Source organism: Trachinotus anak, unplaced genomic scaffold, assembly GCF_046630095.1.
Source record: "Trachinotus anak isolate AG129_WGS33_773 ecotype Australia unplaced genomic scaffold, CSIRO_AGI_Tana_v1 ptg000024l, whole genome shotgun sequence".
NCBI lineage: Eukaryota > Metazoa > Chordata > Actinopteri > Carangiformes > Carangidae > Trachinotus > Trachinotus anak.
In genome coordinates this window covers 10,966,579-10,987,745 of record NW_027273875.1, presented here as the reverse complement: position 1 = coordinate 10,987,745, position 21,167 = coordinate 10,966,579, and the positions used below count along the sequence as shown (strand labels likewise).

At 40.7% G+C, this 21,167-nt stretch overlaps 1 protein-coding gene across 2 annotated transcripts in view; it reads left to right on the top strand.

Annotated features, from left to right (window-relative positions):
• The first annotated feature begins 7,998 nt into the window (after window positions 1–7,998).
• flrt1a (fibronectin leucine rich transmembrane protein 1a) overlaps window positions 7,999–21,167 on the top strand; it is a 40,564-nt gene continuing 27,395 nt past the window's right edge. Inside the window, exon 1 of one of the 2 annotated variants that reach the window (XM_071461344.1) lies at window positions 7,999–8,636. The gene's annotated coding sequence lies outside the window, so the exon portion shown is untranslated. Of the gene's footprint in view, window positions 8,641–21,167 lie in introns of both variants that reach the window. The other variant, XM_071461342.1, reaches the window with a different exon arrangement.

Below are 21,167 nucleotides of genomic sequence, written 5' to 3'. Positions count from 1 at the left end.
GACATGATGCATGCTGGACTATATACGCTGTCCGTGTGAGGGAGGTGCTGGTGATATGTGAGGATAGAGGATTCCCTCCTTCCCTCCTCCTCCTGCCCCCACATCGACAATATGCATCTGTGGTGATTTTGTCTCCCTTCCCTGCCTCCAATATTTCTGTCCCGTATGCTGTGGGACGCAGTAAGCCAGCCCAGTGGTGTGGAAAATTAGATCATTAATTGGGAATCATCAACGAGGTATCTTTGATAAGTAATTTACAGAGTCTTCGGTTGTGGGGGATGAGCTTTACTCACCCTCTATCGTCTATTGAAAGATAAGCCAGATAATGCTCTATATTTCTGTTGTTGTAAAATACCATAAAAAAACAAAAAAACAATAAAAAAACGACACAGTGATCTGAAGTCTGTTGAATACTTTCTGATTTCTCTATCCCGTGTAGGGTACTCAGTGCAAAGCCCATTCATTCTTACAGAAGGTGTAATTCTTAGTTAGTTAGTTGATTCCTCTTAGAAAAACCCACTATATATATATATGTGTGTGTGTGTGTGTGTGTGTGTGCGTGTGTATATGTATTTATATGTATGTGTATATATATAAATTAAGGATTAATAATTTTGGGCACAACAGCTGGGCACTGCAGTTTTCAGCCAATGTCACTCAAAAGGAGGAAAGAGGAAATTATGCATTTCTTGGGAACTATTTTCAGGGGTGGATTAATACACGTTTGGTGCTCTTATGAGTAACTCTGTATTTATAGTGGTAGGACAGTGAATGTGGGATCAGTTCAAGATAAACCACAGTGCCCATGGTCATGGTAATGAAGGAACATGTCACCCAGTGCAATGGTGCAGCTCACTGGAGTGTTTTTTCAACTTTTGGAAACAGTGGAGCTCTGACACAAAGGAATAAGATTTGGCGACACAGACACTATCATGTCTGATATTTCTGGTTTTAGTCTTTAGAAACAATAAAAAACTAACAAAATATCAACAGACTTCCTGCTGCTACTGATCCTCCAAAATATTGTTGTTGATGCTGTGCTCAAACTCCTTACCCTGAGTCTCTCTCACCCTTCCTTTTATTTCTGTCATAACTCGCCAACCTGCTCAGTGCCAACGATGTGGGTTTAAGAGTTTGTGCCTCAGTTAATATTTGGTTGTACCTTGGTGAGTGCCTGGGGGCAGAAACTGCTGCTCCGAATGGCAAAGTCAGTGAAATGCTGGCTCCCACTGCAATCTGAAGTCCAGTGTAATAGTAACTCCTCTACCCCCTGGCAGCACCAGCAGGAGGAAGATCCCAGGAGCATTTAGTGAAGTATAGGGAACAAGGACAGACATAGAAGATAAGACCAACATCAATTTTAAAAATATAATCAAATTACACACAAGGACGGACAAAATATACGGATCAGTTAGGATTTATTAGTTTGCAGTTCATGTCACTTAACTTGAATTTGACAGCTGCTCCGGGTTTAGTTGAGTGGTCTGCCTCAGTTCATCTAGTCAAAATGACTCTTATCATCTTGAAATGGATCACTACCCTTTGCAGCGCGGTTATATGGTTTGTTGACTGCATGAATAGAAAAAAGGCAATATTAAAGTCTAAATTGAACATTACCCTCCCTTCCTTCCTTCTTTCCTTCCACGCCCATTTTTCACATCTCTTTTTCTCCCAGTTTAAATGCTGATTGACATGGTTTACCCATCTATTGCTTATTTTATGTGTCTCTAAAGAGAAAATGTAGCCAGATGAATGGTTTAGAGGGAGAATGAACACTGAAATTTGCTGTGTGAATGACAGACTGAAAGTGTGATTGTGTTTATAGTCTGAGGCACCACAGAAAGGTGATGCAGTTGGAAAGCTGACATTATTATGGTTCTCACAAAAACCCATTCGCTTTCACATGAATGTGAATTTTTCCAGCAGTTATTAGGAGTCCTTTGAACGTTACATGCTTTCCTCACTTTTATCTCACAGTCTAAAATTGGATGATGTGACAGGTAGGGAAATTGCAACTTCAGTTCTTTAATCTTTATACTGTAGCAATTCTAAAAATGCAAATGATGAAGAAGGCTTTGAGCCATTTATAGTAAAACCGGCTGTGATATGGCCCACTGTTGCAAGTTTCACACACTGTACGCTAAATTTATTATCCGCAAATTATTCTTTGATTGTGTTTTATGAGCTACTTACATTGAGTCTTGAGGGGTTTTTTGGGGGGAAATTTACTGCAATGATTCATACCTGTTTTTAAAAAAAATTCAATTCCTGCATTTATGGAAAGGCTGTGAAAAGCTTTAAGGAACACAGTATCCAAAAACTGGTTTTTCGTCATCTCTAATCTAAATCTTGGACACAAGGCACCGACCCCACTCCATCACTTCTGTGTTTTTTGGACTAAAAATGAAGGTGTCTAATGTTCCCAATCAGAGGTGATGACTTCAGTCAAGTAATTCTTCATCAGATGAACAAAGTTTTGGAGCTGAATCATCCACAAGGTAATGACTCTGCACTAAAATGAGAAAGTAATGGCTGCAGTGTTTGTTCCATTAGACATAATTTCTAAATCATATGAAAAATATCACTTTAAATTGAATATGTAATAATTCAAATGGGTGGAAGTATTTTGGTGACATAAGTCATGTGGCTATATGGAGGTTGTCATTACAAGAAGAAGAGAGAAGAGAGAAATACTTCAGGGACTGTATGAAAATGACTGGTGTAAGAGAGGAGGGGTAAGAAAAGGGGGGTGGATTTTTCTCTTTTGTCTTTTGTTTGCTATAATCAAGGTAAACACCTTTTGGCGCGTAAATCCCGAACCGTATGTTGCACAAACCTTATATCCTCGTGTTCCCTGAATTCAGCTGAATCTCATGAGCTAGGCCACGCCCATTTCTGCCTGAGATTTCTTTCCACAAAATTGTAAAATATTATAAACCTACTTTTTCAAACTCCTCCTACAGTTTTTGACCGATCTGCTTGAAACGTGGCACGTATAATATTCAGACCTACCTGATCTAAAGTTTTAAAAACATTTTTGTTATTTCATGAATTCCACACGTTATTGACAAACAAAATTTTATCGCTAGCTATCAAAATAAAAATCGTTACATATCTTACCCAAACAAAGTCCTAATAACACCAAATTTTAGATATGTGATTGGCATGGGACTGTGAGGATATGATGTAAAAAGCACCTCAACGCAGCATGTTACTGGATGTTACCCTAACTTCAGGTTGACGTGTTTTTAAAAAAGTTTCAATTTGTTAAAAACTTTTTTTGGGGTCCAAGCTTGTGGTGGGCTGGGGGATGCTGGGGGACACGTGTGCAACGCGTCTCCCAGTACCAGTAATTATTGGACAGTTCCTAAGTTTTGTTTTGCATTAGTTTAAAGTGTTTTACTTCATATTACCTGCATTTAAACCCACAGACAATATTTTTATTATTAAATTTATCTTGCGTCTCATTTTAAAATCTCTTTATGATGCACTGTGGACTGCCAGTGTACTAAATATTTTGTCCTGCTCTGCCTGGTCTCTGTAAGTGGGAGATGACATTTGACATGTTCATGACCAGCCTCAAAGCAGGTCACAGCTGCATGGTGTGCGCTGACTTCTGGCTCATCAGGACGACCCAGTGGTATCGTTTAGTCTGCCATAATTACTGAAGAAACTTGCCAGATGAGCCAACTCTTTGCCAACTTTCTCTGTGACCTGTGACAGATGCAACCTATTTGCTTAAGCGCACATGATTATTTTGATGCAGAATGCAGCTCGTTTGTGTGTTTGCTCTTTGGTTAGCTCTTTTTTTCCTGTGGCGACAGAGCCGTGGCTCCAACCAGCGCCACATCAACTCCTCATTAGTGGTTGATCATTGGTGAAGTCAGATTCATGCTCCTCAATCAGTGTCTCTGCTTTCACCTAAAATCTAAAATCTACATGTTCTCTTCTCCACCACAGTCCTCTCTCCTCTGAAGCCCCCCCCCCCCACCTCCTCCCACTCCGCTATACATAATAAATCTTTCTCCCTCTTGCACTCAAAATTCCTTGTTTCTTTAATTAGTGTTTCTCTATTATAAATGATGATTCTAGCTACACAGGAAGATTTGTTACATTCATTGTCAGGGCTCTGTGGCTTTGACTCTTGCACTCCTACTAATGGTCTTATTTCTTCTTAGCTGTAATGTTGGCTGTCCAGGACTTAAAGCTTATTTTAGCTTTACACTAAATGGAGCTTGCCTTCTGTATTAGAACTTAAGCTCAATGAGTAAATGTAAATCAGGGCTGTCCAGTTTGGAGAAGCATTTAGGTTTATCAATATTTGTTTCCTGCATGATGATGATGATGATGATGATGATGATGATGATGATGATGATGCAGGAGGGGATACAGTCCAGGAAGATGACACTGCATTTAGTGTTTCAATGTCAGTGTTAAATTCTTTAAGCAGACTAAATCTGACTACAAGATTTTCCTGTACAGTTTTTGTCTTTAAAATTTCTCGATGCTTTCTTTTCCATTCTGATCAGTTCCTGCTTCAAATTACTGTCAACAGCTGCATCAATACTGCACTTTCATGCCGGGATGGAGAGGCGTGTTTCCGCGCCAGCTGCTACGGTCGAGTATGATGTTTTTCATTGGGGTATCTTGACAAAAGTCTTTTGGTGCTGTCATTAAGATTTGTACCTTGCAAAAAGTCAATAAGAATGACTGTAGCTGTTGGGAGGCAGCAGTATGAATGTAATCAATGCCATTTTTCTCACCAGGGTCCACAGCTTTAGATGCTTACAGGTTAAGAAAACACAGGAGTAAATACACTTTTGGAAAGACTCCCTGTTTGTGGTAAATCACATCCAAAACAGCCTCAAAACCTAGAAGTGTAACACGCTGGTAGGGGTGAATTATTGCCAATGACAGTGTTGATTAAATGAAAACTCCTCTGCTTTACATGGTTTACAGCCTGACCTGACATGAGTATCAGTGCTGGCCGTCTGCTGAATGAAACAGGATGATAATGATCACTGAACAGCAACGCTGCAAACAGTTTTCAGTTACAAATAATACAGTCATGAACATCTTCTTTTGTTTCTTCCATTATAGAGCAAACTGAAACCCAAGGCTAAAAGCTACTTCAATGTGCAGTAAAACCAATGATGATGGATTTTACATGTGTGTACAACATGTACAAGTTGCACTTCACTGTATTCTGTAATATAAAGTCCATATGCTACTTCTCTCTCCCCCCGCGTTCTCACTATCTGCCTCTCTCGTTTTCCCACTGGGTGGAGGAGCTATAAATTAAAGTGGGGAATTACTGCTAACTGTTGGAATAAATTAAGGCGCTTTTGCGTCTGTAAACACCGTCTGACTGCGTAATTATACTCCCACTCCCACTGAGACGGCATGGAGAGGCAGGATAAGGGAAGAAATGCAGCATAGATGGAGAGCGGTGGCAGTGGGAGACAGAAAAGATGAACCAAGTGTCACCAGGGGGGTCAGATATTAGATTCACTCTGTCGCTGAGTCCTGGATGCTGGCTGGGCACTCCTACAGATTAGGGGGGAAAGGTGACTTTGAACATCAAAATCTAAATCACCATGTTGTTCATTACATCTTAATGATACAAGGAAAAATAGTGAGAACTAGCTCCAGACCACAGAAAACTGTTTTCTGTGAAGTTGCAGATTAATATTTCATGGAAGATTTACATGAACATGATGCATGAAGAAGAAAAATGTGTTCAACATCACATAACACTAAAGCTCTCACTCAATCTGTAGTCTAATTACAGTACGACCATGTTACAGTAATGGCAAATCACATTCAGCAGTACAATAGTTCACTGGATGGACTTAATCACAAAAGGATCTTAACAGCTGGCTATAACAAGAGCCAGATACACATGGCCGACAAAGACAGCGACGTCATCAGCCTGAGCGTATAGCAAATTACTGTAAGCCTGTGTTATAAGAACCAGGCTAATTTAATTAACACATTTGAAAATGTGCATGCTCCTGTTACACCCACATCAACTGCTGACAGTGAGGCATGCACTCAAACAAGATTGTTGACATTAGCCAGTACAACACATCTGGCGTAATAGTCCACTCACTGTTTCAATTTGCAGCCCAAGCAGCCAAAATAAATGAAGGGCAGAATACATAAAGCTCAGCTCATCTTACCAATTGATTGTGTAGCTGCTGTAAAAAAAAAAAATCAACAGTGGACCCACTGAAATGTCTGGACCTGCCAGCATGAGGCCAGCAGTGATTGGAGCTGTCAGTGACTTACATGCACATAATGGCAGATGACTCCTCTGATGATGGTGTTGTATATGTGTAGTACAAAATGTCTAAGGTGCGTACAACACTGATGTCACACAGTTTGCCTGAGGCACCACCTTTCATAAGTAACTGACAGCTACAGACGAGCCTCCTTTCTCACCAACCAACATGTAAAAATCACCTGTCACAACGTTTTTATGGAATCATGGCAGCTTAATGCAAATGTTGGAGTTGTGTGACTCCATGGCACACATCATGACCATCCTGTTTACCTTTGTTTCCGTTTATTTGAGAGCAGCATTGTGCTAAAAGTACTGGACTGATTTGTACCTAACTTGGTGGAGGGATGGGGCACGACCAAGGGACCTATCTTCATCATTTAGGATGAATTTGATTTTTTCACACAGTCTGGTGTTTGTTGTTTGACGCTGACCTTGGTGGAGGTCTGCGGTCTCAGAGTGCCGTTCCAGTTCAGATTAGGATTATTAGGCTGCAAATTCACATGAATACACAGTGCCTGAGAAACAACTCTACTCTAACAGGCCTTCTTGCCTTTCTGTCAATCTTCATCTCTCAGTGAGAAGAGCCACACTTACTCTCTCTTCTCAAAGGGCTAAGGTTATCATTTCAGCCACGCTGCAACAATCTCCGATGTTACAGTAATTGTTTCCCAGAGAAACACTGACATAAATTTGAAGAGCCCAAAATTACATCAAATGCACTGCAAGCACAGGAGTGCATGATGGCATAGAGAACTATGAGTCGCTGCACTTTTCATTTCTCAAGGTCCTGCTGAATCATTAATGTTATACAGCGATGCTCTGCATTGTAATCAGAGGAGCCACTGATCTTTGCTTATAGTTTTGGCTTATATGTATAAAGTGCTTTTCTTCACAAATCACAAACCATCTTTTTAATAGATTATAATGGAGGAGCCTAAAACAATTTCCAAACTGTAGAAACAGCACATTTTTCATGCTGACATGTGCACATGTAGGTAGGGAGAGGCTGAGGCTGGAGCCATGCCACGCCTAATCACAAGCTCTCAAGCTGGCAAGTATTGGTTTTTGATGCACAACTGAAATGTAAGCAGCTGGTCTGATCTCAGCCCCACCGGATTCACAACACTCAGTCCTCACACGGCTCCATTCCTCCCACAGCAAACCGTGGTCCACATCACTCTGGGGACCGGACCAGATGCCCAACCAATTTGAGGACCGCTTTGAAAACACTCTCTATCAGCCCTCGGACTAACAGTGCCATGATGGGACAGAATCATAACCTGCCCAGCATGCTGCACTGAGCTGAGTGGAGCTCTAATTAAAAAAAAAAAAAAAATCCATCATTCTGACAAAGAGGGACTGACTGTGACCAGCAAGAGCAAAATCTGTGGGAAATTTGTTTTTCAGAATACAACTGCACAGAGACTCCTGGTGACGATATCATTCATTCACAATGGTGTGTTTCCAGACAAAAACAGTGCAGGCAGCCTATGTTAAGGGCAGGGGACTGATCAGATAGATAGATAGATAGATAGATAGATAGATAGATAGATAGATAGATAGATAGATAGATAGATAGATAGAATGGCTTTTTTTGCACGAGTTCAGTAAAAAAACTGGAACAGCTGAGTGAAAGAGACACAGAGGGAGAGAGAGAGACATTTGGGAAATATGCACCGTATAGCTCATTGTTATCCAAAGGACATATAGTGGAAAGGCTTTCACAAATGTGTTCCAGCCTCCTCCTCCTTCTCCTCCTCCTCCTTTAATCCTCTCCATCCTTTACGCCTCAGTCTTTCTCTCCTCCGCTCCTCTACTCCAGCCTCAGCCGGCAGATTGGAGATTTTTTTTTTTTTCTTTCTTTCCTTAAATAAAAAATAAAAACACGTTTCAGCTTCTCGGGGCCAATTTATTCAGTGCAAATAGCGGATGTAGCTCCGAGGCAGCATATTTTGCAAAGGTGCACGGATGAGCAAGCACGGACCGGTCCGGCGACTAATTACCATAATAAGGCGCACAAGTTCGCCAGCGAGTCAGGCACGTTTTATGTCTCCGTATTACCATGTAGCCAGTGCCGCAGCGGGGAGATAATCGGGCGGAGGGAGCAGTTACAGAGAGGAGACACACACAGAGAAAGGAGCTGGCAGCACATGATCACACAGGCTATCCAGTCACTGATCTACTGGAGCATTCGTAATTGCGCTGGCGACAACATATGGGAATACAACAAGGCGAGATTGTGGTCGCACCTGGTTCTGGAGGACAGCGGAGAACCGGTACGGGGAAAAAGGGCGGCCAAATCTGAGGGACACCGCCGAGAGAGAGTGTGTGGCATCCGAAGCACCATCCGGTAGGTAAGCCCTGATTGATGTGCACGGACTGACAAATATGCTTTTCATCACCCGATCTGGCCCAAAAAAAAAAAAAAAAAAAAAAAAAAATCACCTCAATGTTTTATGGCGCGTTAAAGCCCAACAAGTATTTGACACATTTTTTTTTTCTGTGCTGTGTTTGTGCCACGGTTCAAGAAACAACTGGGTCTGTCTGTGTGAAACAATACAATCGACTCTCTGCAAATGCCAAACCACTTGATTGAGGATGCGGGTTTCAGTGAATAGCTGGCAGGCAGTTATATAAGCCGTGGACTCCGGTTCGAAGGCCCGGTCTGGATGTAAATCCAAACAAAGGGGAAGACACAACACGAAAGATAGAGGGATTAGGAAATGATTGGCGCAGGTCTTCACAAAAAAAAAAAAAAAAAAGAAGCAATATTGATATTGAAGCAGCAAAATTATATTTCCAACATATTTTCACTGTGTATTTATTGGAGTAAAGGTCTGCGTTTTAGTTACAGGTAGGTGAAGAACAATCTATTTTGAAAATAAAGGCTTTTCAGAATCAGTCTGAATGTGCTTCCGTCCTATATGAACCATGAACCACCACACTGGTTTGGGGTGGGTGGTGAAGATTGAAGGCTGAAGTTGGTCAGGTGAGTTCTGGATAACCTGCAGCCCCTCAAACCCCACCCCCACCCCCACTGCTAGCTGTCTATTGACTTATCTGACAGAGACTTGTGGACAGAATCACTGCATATATTACTCCTGCAGCAGCGCCTCCTACCATGTATGTCCATTAAAATGTCATTAAGTTGGTAAAACAGCTGAAATCAACACAACATGCCACAAATCTAAACATGTAAAATAGGAATATTATGGAGCAAAGGATCGCATCAACAAGGGAGCAGCTTGTGTATCCATAGCTTGCTTCATGCACTTACTGATCTGATCTTGACAAAAATGGAAACAATGCAACCAATAAGCAAAATGAATCCTTTTGCAGCCTCTTCTCATGTATCATGTGATCTTTTTTCATCCTGACCAACCTTAAAACCACATCTCAAGCATTAGTGTCTGATCATGAGGATGATGTTGACCAACCCAAGCACATAACCTTACCCAGCCACATTTCCACTGCAGCTCACTGAATAATCCCATGTGTTGAATGTCAGAACGACAGTAGATTCAGTACAAGTAACCTCTGGCAAAAGCCAACAGAGGTGAAGCAAAAGAGCGACGAGAACTCGTGAATGCGGGACTGCAGAGGCTTGAGACATGCCTGCTGCAATAACTTGATCTAACCTGTGCCCATGGCACACAGGCGATAGACAAACAGATGGCAATTCATCTTGTGAAAGTTGGAAGAGATATTCTTGGATGGGCTACCCTCTGACTCCCTGGCACCGAGTCCTGCTTCTGGCGGTAATGATGGCAGTCATGGTGAATGGCCTAATTACATCGCTCAGTCTTATGACTTACCCTCACCTTTCAAGAATAAATAAATAAAGAAATCCACCCAAAATCCATCTAGTTGCACTGTAGCTGGGATGCTGATGCTGCAGAGTGTTGCTGAATTGATTTGCATGGCTTCATCATACATCAATAGAGATGCAAGCAATTCAGATTTGCAGTTGGATGACCACCTCAGCCTCTTCCAGTGCTATTAGATGTCTGGTCATTAACATGGTTATTGAATACTGTGGCTGTCTAATTCATTCCTCTGTGGACAGGAGGAGCAACATTATAGTACAGTGTATTTGTGCTATACGGGTCTAGTGTGTTATTTTTTGATACTGTATTTGAAGTTGCTTGATGATGATAAATTTGGAGAACGCCATACTTTATTATTGCCTGTCAGAGATTGGACAGAGGTCCTGTTGGGTCTGTTTATGTTGCAGTTGTTCCTCTTCTTTCACTGGGTAGCCAGGGATGCTAGCTACAAATGCTTCTGTGGCTGCAGCACTGAAAGGCCTTGTTAATTACTTTAGTGCAAAAAGGCAAAACATTTAAAATCTGTATAGTTTCTCAGATGATTAATGCATTTTGTAAGCAGCTATGTAATAAGATGGGTAACGTTTCGGGAGTCATTCATTGTTGCATTTCACCTCGGGGCATACATTCAATAATGACCAGCTCGCTGTAAGTGTGCCTTACTTGGCAACCTGTAGCAGATCGGTGACGGGGCTGTTGCTGCCAGTGATAAGCCAGTCCCAAATCATTAGTGCTCCTTTCACTTGGCTGTGAATGCAAGCTAATGTTACTCACTGGCATTTGACTTATTGATGTTATTGACATTTGACTGATGCTCATATGATTTTCTCTGAATCTTTGGCAGATTAGCTTCGACACATCACATAACGTCAACATGGCTTTTTCATGTAGACATCTCCCACAACAGGCAAGAAAATGATGCATCAAAGATTTTACAGAAACTAAAACATCAGAGCTTCAACATCACAACTTCCAAATGATGCCATTTCAGTGCAGCCAAGCTAGCTGCCTTCAGCTGCAGCACTTCTTGCTCGCATTAGGAATACGTGAACTTCCTGTCTATAAAACATAACAGCATAGCCATTATATTCATGACAGCACAGTCATTATAGGAATGACAGCCTTCCCACTACCCATTGTTGCCATTACAGCTAAAAAATTGATGGTTTGCAGTGTCTGTGGTGGGCAGTGGGAACCTGTCAGAAAAGACTGGAGGTGGACTGAGAAACAGGATTAAAACAGCTCATAAAAATAAGTTCTGGTAAATTTTGATGGAAAGTCACCTGCAGTCAATATTGACTCATATTGTTAATTGCAAGGTAAGTCATTTCAAGAATCCCATAGTGTTATTGTCATTGCCATAGTGGTAAACAATGTTGATTAAGGAACTGCATGGGTACCAATTAGTCCTGTCACAATATGTAAATTTTATGAGCATGTATTCAGATGATAGGTATAAAGGGCCTGTTTGTCATCAAGTAGAGGATGTAGCTGTATTTACACAATATTTTCTGTGGGCATACATGTCATCGTCAAGGAATTTGTCATAGTTTGCATCCATTGTTTTTACCGTTTTAATGAAAACCTCAAAAATCTCCAGCCACTTGGCCATTTGCAGCAGCAGGAATGGAAACACAGTCCCTCTCTTCTTCTGCAAAAGCGTTAGAGGGGTGGGAGGGAGGGAAAGGAGGTGAAGAAAGGGAGGGCTTTCTGGAACCAGTGTGGCCTTTGGTGCCCTTGCCACAGGCCTGTGCTGAGCTGGACAGACTCTATCTTTGGCCATGACCACAAATTAATTAGTTGTACATTTGCAGGGTAAACAGTACGTTGAACTACTGCTGACAAAACTGAGGTTCATTGGATCAGTGTTAGGCAGCTGGCTGGGAGACAAGAGAGGGGCAGCTTGTGACAGGATGTGTGTCTCTACCTCCAGTGAAGGGAGAAAGTGCGTCTCCCACAGCCCAGTCTCAGCTCAGTCTCCACTCACGACATCCATCTTCCTCCTTTTCACGCTGTAAATTCCTCATTACGTTAATAAATAAAATATTGCCTTAATTTACATGATAATTATGGTATTGCATCATCTTCTTTGTGTGACTTTTTGAGCAGCCATTAGTGTATTTCAATGGAGAAGAGTTGGCAACACTGACTTTCATGGATTTATCCAGACATTTATTGTAAACTTCCTGCCATCCTGTGCAGCAGACGCCGGAGTTTTATGAGTGCTATTTATTTGGCAGGGCGGGAGTGGCGATATCAGCACATGCTCTCCAAACCCAAATCATTCCAAGGCAAATAAAATACAAATGGACATGAAAACATTTCCAATTGTTCCCTAATTGCTGCTGATTGTCGTAATGTTGATTGCAAATGAGTACCAAGTATAATATACTAATGAATTCATATTAACCATCAGAAAGTTATGAATACTTCTCACAGTATGTGTTCTTTCAGTTTTGTGTGAGGTAATTCATGTAATAGCAGGCTGGACACAAAAGAAAAAAACGTTTTTTGTCCAACAGCAACTTAAACACAATCATGCACAGCAGTTAAAGGCAGCCCTTCAAGGCTCTATTTCTGCAAACTAGCATGTAATTTAACAGCCACCTAAGAAAATGACTTCTTTCTGGAGCTGTTCTGCATGAAATGGACGTCCAAACATGGCATTTTACATGTCGTCTCCAGAATCAAAATGCAATGAAGTCATGCAGAGCATGAAAAAAGACTTTAATGACCATAAATGATTATACCTATGACACAATGCATGCTGTTCATCAGTGCTGACATATATCCAGGCAGTTTGTATCTCAGCGTTATACACACACAATTAAGTGTCCATCTTTATTTGAACAGACTGACTTACGGCAGAATGGATAAATAGGATGTAAGTTCATTAAGATGTCAGTGTGAACAGCAGGAACTCCAAGCTTGTCAAGGTATTAAGAGCAGTAAAATGATGACATGGCTCCAAATTCACCCAGCAATTATAATGACGGATCTATATGTCATATATCTGAAAGTGGGCAACACCCTCGAGTCAGTACCACAAGTTTGGGCCTCTTTACTGTCTCACACCGTTGGCTGATGCAGTTTTTTTTTTTTTTTACTATTTTAAGAGGTGAGATTATTTGATGTCAGATGGATCAGCTGTTTCTTCAGCCTCCTGTAAAGATTAATGGTGAGCAGGGCGGCTCACATTAGGCTTCCATGGAGGTGTTTCAGCCTATAGCCAAGCAAAATGTGTGTGATGGGAGCGGCCTAGATTCCCAACCGGGGACACGTCTGCATCTGCTAGAAGCTGTGTGCAAAGACTGTGCAGTAGCTCAAGTTATTTGAAAATTTATAAATTATTATCTGCTTTAAGAGTGTAAACACATAATGCGTATCTAACAACTGACATGCATGAAACAGCTAAAAGTAGAGGATAAGTAGTTGATAGTTGTTGATGATTGTCTGATATAGATAGTTGATTGTTGATTTACTTTGCTAAAATAATGATCAAATGATCAACATTGGCAGCTAAAAGTAATGAGTAAATGGCTGAAATGAATCTTTCTACTTTTGTTTAAAATCAACTAAAACACATGCGACATGAAGGGAGGTGAAGGGGTCTGTGGGTGAACATCCGACATTACTGTTGAGAAGCACTAACCACCAGTTTTGACAGCCAGCCCTGCAGTACACAGACACTTAGCCTGTCAGGTTATGAGCTTTTGTAAATATGCAGAAGAAGACATGAGGGTTAAGCTCACGTCATAAAATTGAATCGTAGCCAGTGCAGGTGCAAAGATGAGAGATTGACAATTTCATGATATTACTAAAATGACCAGGCAGGAACCGCTCTCCCTCCCCTGCCATGCTCCAGTCTTGCTGTATGTGCAGTGCATATCTTTCCCTGATTACATCAGCTGTGATGCTGATATAACCATTTACTGTGGTTTGAGGCTAAAAAAACAGCTTCTTGCATTCATTTTGTCTTTTTGAGCACTTTGTGTATCTGCCATTTTGACAGGAATAAAACCTGCGTCAGTCTTTTCAAATCATCAGAAAGCTGCTTCAATGCTGCGAGTAAGAGATTTGCTTTACTGGGACGTGCATGCTGAATGACCAGTTCGTCCACAGATAAAAGCTCTGTGCAGATAAAAAACATTGAGTGAGGATGTGGGGGTCATCTCTAGCCATTGTTCAGTATCTAGCTATACTTTTAAAAGTGGTATCCTTGAGTCCCTAAATTGAATGTTGAATAAGAATAGTTGCGGGAGCAGACATCAATAGCTTGAAGCTAGAGAGAACTGAGCTGGAATAAAATCACAAAATTCATCTGTCTCAAAAGAGCCTGTGTTGCTCTACCACAGGCAATGTTGTGCTATCTTGAGATGTTGAGAGACTGAAAAAGCAAACTACATCTTCTCTCAGTCCGTCCTTCATTTTGGTATCAGGCCCTGGGAACACAAATGCAGGAGATATAATGTTGATAATCTTGAATGAAATAATGAAAAATTCAAACCTTTGGCCTTATTGTCTGAACACAGTTTCCCACTGGAAATGTGTTTTTATTACATGTGAAGTCTACTCAACTACTGCACATGAAAATGCTGTTTTACAGAGTATAACTACAACTCTTCATTTCATTTAAACCTGTACAAGTGATGCTGGGTGGTTTATGTTGTCCATGTTGTGTTACTCTAACAGATCCTGCAGGAGTTTGAGGCCTAAATTGAGGCTTATGTGCTGGTAATTATTATTTGCATGGATGATTTTGAAAATCACAATTATTTAAAAACTGAGGCATTAAGAAGCAGAGACATTTGCATTTTACATTTTACAAATGTAAAATGCAAAACAGCCAGCAGTTAATGGTGGTTTACCTTTATTATGATGAGGCTCTAAATGAGACATGAATGGAGCTTTCTGAGGCCCAGTATATTGACATTTGTCGACACTAAAGCGTTTAAATCCAGCTAATGTCACTGAATGGGTCTTGTAATGGTTTACTGATCCTGTGTTCTCCGTAAATCACTGAAATCAGGGTCTTATGAAAAGTCAAAGTGTTCCTGCTCAGTTTTGTTTCAGTAGGAACAGAGCTGTATCTGACATTTGTTGACAAAATACACACAAAACACATAAATCACAAAAATCTGTCAGAATCGTCCAAGATTCAGAGCACTGCCCAGTTGAAAACTGCGTACAGGCCAAAGGAATTAAATATTCATGTTTCCCATGAGGTGGAACATGAGCGAGTTGTATCGGCATGTGTCATGCCCAGTCGTGTAACATGAAAGGCCTGAAGAAATCCATTAATCTGTAAATCTGCTGCTGCAGAGCAAAGAATATCAAGTAACTTCATGTCAAATCCAATGTATGGCACGTGCTGATGTACAGTATTTTCAACCCAAACCACTGTGCACATGCTCCTGACACTTTTTTTTTTAAAGAGTAACTATGCTGACATTCTCACTGTGCAGGGCATTGACTGTACAGTCAGCTGATTGATGGCCCCAAAGTCAGAGAGAAAAGTCATGACATCAGATTTTTTACAGTGGGTTGTTAGTGCAGCAGGCTCCATTAGGGGTTCACAACAATCCCCATTCATCATACTCGAGTAGAAAACCAGCTTTTCTTGAAAATGAACTGTTCATTTTTCTGCTATTTACCAGTAATTGTAGTTTTCTTGTAATGGGAACAGAACAGCTCTAAAAATCTGAATGACTCCATTTACCTGTTCACAAATCTGCAACCTGCAGCTTATGCCCTTTGCTGAAGTGCAATGGCAAACGTGGCACCAAGAAGATGCCTTCCACATCACATTTTCACTCATATTCGTGAATTTGTATTTTCATCACATTTTGGAACCTTTTTTTTTCATTTTATTGCTGGCATAATAAACTGGGAGCGGTGCCTATTAGAGGAAAAACAGATCTACGCCCAAAGGATGTGTGTTTTTTTGTTGAGGCCAAAATGTGTTTCTTTTGTTCTTCATATGAGGAGCTGCTCTTTGTACACAGGAGCTTTATTTTTCCCCAGTCTGTCCTAATTAGTGTGAGGAGTACTGTAATGAATACTGCAACAGGCTGTGGGTAAACCTGTACTCCTCTGCAAACAAAGCAATTCAAAGTATAAAACACCACATTTATGTATATGGTTAAAGGGTCATGGGTGATTTGGTGATTTTTCCATTAGCGTGAAAAATGGTAAGTCATATTTTGTTTCCATATCACCCTCTCTGTCTTTTTCCTTCAGCATTGTTTTCTCCTCTTTTTCTCTGATGTCGACCTCTCTTCTTTCGGGTTGCCATGTTTTTTGTCATCATCAGAGAGACAAATGAGAAACGAGAGAAAGAAAGCCTCAGGGCTCGTGTCCTCACATCATCACCACTCCCTTTATCCCCCCCCCCCCTCCCCTCCCCTCTCTTATTCTCTATCCTCCATCTTTCTGTCTTCCTGAGTGACAGCTGGCAGCCAGTAGGGTACATTGGGCATGCCAACCCGAGTGCAGATTTTTGCCAACTGACTTGAGAGAATACACATTTGAACGTGACTGACTCATGCGTGCTGCAGCTCTGTATCTCTTATTGCTGCTCTTTTTTTTATTTGATAGCTCAAACACATGCAGCACATGTTACCCACAGAGCTTTGTGGTCATCAAAACATGCAACAGTACGTCGTTCACACAAGGATTGTAAATGAATCCAGGGGGACGGGCTCGAGGCAGCGACCATAGAATCAGCCACTGAAAGCAGCAGAACCTGGAGAAGAATTGATTTGAAAAAAAAAAAAACCCAAAAAAACACATTATACGAGGATTAATTTGAAATTTAGATGAATTATTTTCTTTTATGAAAATATCCTGAAATCATGCTTTAACATATTCTGATGAATGTGTTTGTAGTAACTGCTTCTGAGGCTACTCATTTATTTTCTTTCTTGTCTCGACTGGAGCAATAATTAGGGTCCTCTTTGTTGCTCTTGTAGCTTTTTTCCTCCTTTTTTTCTGTCTCCTAAAAAAAGCGACTGGTGCTTTGCCTTTAAATTCAGGAGCTTTACTGCACATAGCAAACAGTAGACGTCTCCTGTAATGACTCTGCAATATGCAAACAACACCTTTTATTTTGCAAACAGCGTGTGCTGTCCTGCTCTCCCCTGTGCAAAAACACTCACGGACATATATAAATGCATCTTCACACTGCATGCAGCACAACCGATACTGATTCTTGAATAGGTGAAATTCTGGCTGATAAGTGGTGTTGAAAACAGGAGGAGCAGGCTTGAAACAGGAGCAGCAGTTACCACGATTATTCTTTCATAATTCTAACCATTTTTTCATTTTCAAAAATTCCCCAATGGCAGACAGCTTTTTTTTTTCATTCCTTCACCCTAAATGGGAAGTGACATTTGGGTCAGGTTCTCTCGTTGATGCAGACTGAACAGCAGCACTGGAAATCCAAGATCTGATTAGTGTTTTGTTGAGGCTGGATTGCTGAATTTTACAACAATTTAACAGGGTGCAGAGGTCGGTGGTTGCAAAGAGGAAATTACAACACACAAGATTACATAGAACATGCATGGAGAGTAAAAGAAAAAAGACATGTGCCATGTACACACACAGACTGAATATCTATGTGTAATCTGGGATTATTCTAGTACACAAGGAGGGCATGTCCAGCACTTCATGCATAAATAGAAAAAAGAAACGCACAAAACACAAGGCTCAGACTTGAACCTTGAGGGATAAAGCAAGACAGGCGGTAATGAAAAATCAGGGATATAGAGATTTGTTGTTTTGCTTTGATGGAAGACAGAGACAGAGAGAGAGAGAGAGAGAGAGAGAGAGAGAGAGAGAGAGATTCAGAGTCTGAGACAAAAACACCAGCAAAAACCTCCTGGAAACACGAGGCAGTTCACAGACATTTCTCTATAACTCTGATACCTGTGTGAATGTTGTTCCTGCCATTTGCAGCTATGTTAGTGTAGTGACGCTGATTTCTACCATTAGCTGAGACATTTGTTTAATTAACTAAACAAACGCGGCAGCCGCCTCGTAGCCTTTACAGATCATGTGTCATTGTGGAAATCTGATAAACTGGTTTATGGCACATGAGGAGAGATTGGTGGCACAGGACAGGAAGAGCACAAGAGTTACCTCCTGGATCTGTATTAGAACAGCAACAATTAGCCAATTAATCTATTAATCCATCATCAGGAAATTGATCTGCAATTATTTTGATAACTGATTAATAGTTTAGGTCTTTTTTCGAACTAAAATGGCAAAAGTTCACAGGTTTCAGCCTCTCAAATGTGAATATTTTCTGGTTGTTGTCTATGATAGTAAGCTGAATATCTTAAGTAAGTCATTTGTCTCCTTGGACTCAAAGAGACTGTAGTGTGTATTTTTCACATTTTGCTGGCATTTAATTGACTAAACATTAAATGTTTAGTCAAGAAAATAGAGCTGTAGATCACTTCATCATGAAAATAATCGCCAGTTGCAGCTGTAATCATCATTTTCTGTAAAGTGACATTTTTCAGTAGATACAAACAACCCATTGTATCTGCTATTTTGAAACATTTTATAAGGTAATGACATAACATGCTATTGATTCAATATAATTCAATTAGAAATATCATGAGCAGTCACAGTGTACATTTTCATCAGTCATTCGTGCTTGTCTCCCATTTATTCAGCCCCCCCAGCTAACATCCACCACGTATGTGATTTTACACTGAGAAAATAAGAATTGGGACGGTGTGTAACCAAACCAGAGTGATGCATTTCAATACTGCACTGGTTTAACAGCACGTCAGCCCGCTGAGGCTGCTCCGCCCTCTAGTCATTTAAGTCACACTTAGGCTTCAGTGGTCATTGGGACTCCTTTTTACGAGCCCACTGATCAATCAGTCCTGTAATTCAATCCCGCGGTCAATCATGTTTAAATGAATAATTCACAAACTCTCACAGAAAGCCCAGTGAAATGGCTCACGAGTGAAGTGCTGCCCTTAAACTGCAAGGAGACCTGAATGGAACCAATCCAAAATAAAACCATACACAACAAATGTATAAAAGGAAAGTGAACATTTGTTCATCACTGTCATCAACAGAAATCTATTTATTTGGCCAATGTGAATAACTGGCAGCTGGTCAACAGCCAAAGTGATTTGCATACTGTTGGGATTTCAGACTATGATAAATATCTGAAAAATGGATGAGAAGCTGATCACAGTCATAGGGTCTCCATTTTCTAAACTAGAGGAGCAAATGCCTGCAGAACGGTTTCAACCCATTCATCTCTTCTCTTCTATCCACTGCCAAAATAAAGTAAAGGTTTCAAAGGACAAGATGTTGTCCCTGTCTGATCGCCACCCATAAAATAGAAATAGTAGAGAAAATAGTTTTCTCAGATAGCTTTTTACTATAAGCGACGGGATCCTACATGTTGACAGTGTGTTCTATAAGAGGCAGGACAGTTTTGGTCGTTACATATTTGTGATTTGTAATTTTTTTTTTTTTCTGTGCATTCGTCTTCCTGGTTTAAAGTGAGCGGGGGTGAGTTACAAACAGATGATGTACGTTTGTGCACCAATCAGGATTTAGCAACTGTTTTTTTTTTTGTTTTTTTTTTCTAAGCAAATGTTGGTGTGTTGTCTTATTACTGTCAGTTAAATCTGGCCCTCACAATCAGACCCACAATCAGACCCAGAGTCCTGAAGCAGATTAGCTTTTGAGTTTTCAAGTGTTAAATTCTTAATAAATTACTTTGATTGCTGCTTGTGTATTCATGAATATTTAATGTTATAAAGAAAATACTTAAGATCTGAAGTTTTCAGGGGCTTTAAGTTAAACAGCTAAAGTAATATAAAATAAAATAATAGGAGGGGGGGCAGATAGAGGCGAGTTTCCTCTGTAGACTACACTGTAAATCCCACAGGATCTCCAATTGTTGTGTGTTCTTGTACCAAAACAAACATGGCCAGCAACCAAAACTATAGCAGAAATATAGAAGTTGTTATATAATTGGACCTTTGCTTTGAAGAGGCCACAAAAGAGGAAAAGGGAAATGGTTGAGATCCTGGATGGAGAGCACTATGGCGTAAGCAGTCTAGCCTATATACAAACCTTCCTTACCTGGTTGGTTCAAAGCCTCTGGCCTCTTTCTTTATCAGGCCACTTGTGTGTCTACGTGCCTCCATTGAGCGACACACAAGTTACATCATCAGTTGCCGATATCACACATGTTTAAAGAAATCTTCATGAGCACGACTGGCAGCAACTGGGTTACTGAAGATTTAAGATTAGACTCTTTACATATCACAGACTGTATGATTTTATCTGTCGGTTGTCTGTCAACACCAGCTGACCCAGACTGGAACAAATCATATTCATAAACCATTCAACAGCCGTAAGGTGTGTCACTAAAGATTTCCTAAAGATGGAAATAACTGTGAAAACGACAAAACATATATTAAGAGTCTGTTGAGTGAGAAGTAATGAAAATCAGTCCTGGTTTGCAGCAGCAGTACGAGGATGTACAGGATATTTAGATATGTAGTATAGTGCAGTGGATGGACACAATGGTGAGAAACCTTAGAACAAATGTGATCATTTTATATATATATATATATATATATATATATATAATTATTCCGTGCACACAGTTTTTTTTCTTATGAGCTTTTCAGTTTCTTGCTTCAGATTAATGCTTCCCATTTAATGCTTGTGTGCAGTCAGCTATGGTAATTGCTATGGTAAGAGAAGAAAAACAATAATAATTTGCCTTTTCTAAACTTTGTATCTGCACAAGACCAAAGCGTAGAAGCAATCAGAGCCTGTTGCACCGCCCACACTAGGTCAGATTACAGCGACACATCAGCCGCTCGCAGTGTGGACATCCCTGTCAGGGTGCAATAACCACCAGCCCACACGGCCGAGGCCCAGATGGACAGGTTTACTGTTTCTGATTTCCTTCCCTTCTCCTGCCACGAGCAGCCCTCTCCCTACGCTTCAGGCTTTGTGCTTTGTGAAGTCAAGTGTGATGATCAATTGCGCTGAAAATTTCTCGG